Consider the following 963-nt stretch of genomic DNA (forward strand, 5'->3'; position numbering starts at 1 on the left):
TCTCTCTCTCTCTCTCTCTCTCTTTCTCTGCTAGGTGAAAGCCGCCCTCCCAGCTAGACTGGCTAAATCATTCCCAATGTCAACCTCGGTCCGCCCAGCTTTATCGCAACCAGCCGCACAATGCGGATTACTTATTTGCCTTTGACCAATTACCACGAACACTTGGACCGACTTAAAGTAAGATCGATACTATGTTGAACTACATACGGTACATCAGGTCGCATCAGGTCTTCTAGGCTATAACTTTAACTTTAGGGAAAAAGTGAAATCACCTCTTAAAATTTGCGGAAACACACCGTGAAAATTAATAAGAATGTTTGCAGGAAAATTTTCCTTGATGCTAGTTGTAAAATTCCAGTTTGTAATCGTAAAAATACATATGGAGTACGTATCGACTTTTAATGCTTTGGCGAGTAAAAAATGTGCACTTGTACATTTACAACTTATTTATAATTGGAGTTTACATTTTTTGTAAATTTACGACTTTCTATTTCACAGTGCACCTCTTAAATGTGGATGTTAAATTCATACGGAGACACCAATGAGGGTATAGACTCTTTTTTAAAACAATGAGGAGCAGGCAACACTCACACCACGTTATTTTCACTCTTCCCTAACTGATCATATGAAATATTTTTACTGTGTATGGGGTCAGTCCGAGCGGGGCTGTGGCCGCGATCTGCCGTCCGCCAAGCCGTGCGTGTTCATACATACGGTATGAAAATGACCCCCTTCCCCTCTCTATGCTCATTTCGATGCAGCCCCAGTCCCTGCTGCCCCCCCCCCCCCCTTTGTGCGTCGACTGTCATGTCGCCCTGTCGTCTGCGTGTGTGACCGTGACTTTGACGGTGTAAAACCACACCGCCAGAGGTACGAGTTCAAAAAGGCCTCGCAGTATCTGTTCGCATCGCACCGGAAAGACGCATCAGCAGTGGCGGGCATTGTGCGTAGGCTGCCTGGGGG

The sequence above is a fragment of the Frankliniella occidentalis genome, unplaced genomic scaffold (genome assembly GCF_000697945.3).
Source record: "Frankliniella occidentalis isolate FOCC.00 unplaced genomic scaffold, Focc_3.1 Scaffold50, whole genome shotgun sequence".
NCBI lineage: Eukaryota > Metazoa > Arthropoda > Insecta > Thysanoptera > Thripidae > Frankliniella > Frankliniella occidentalis.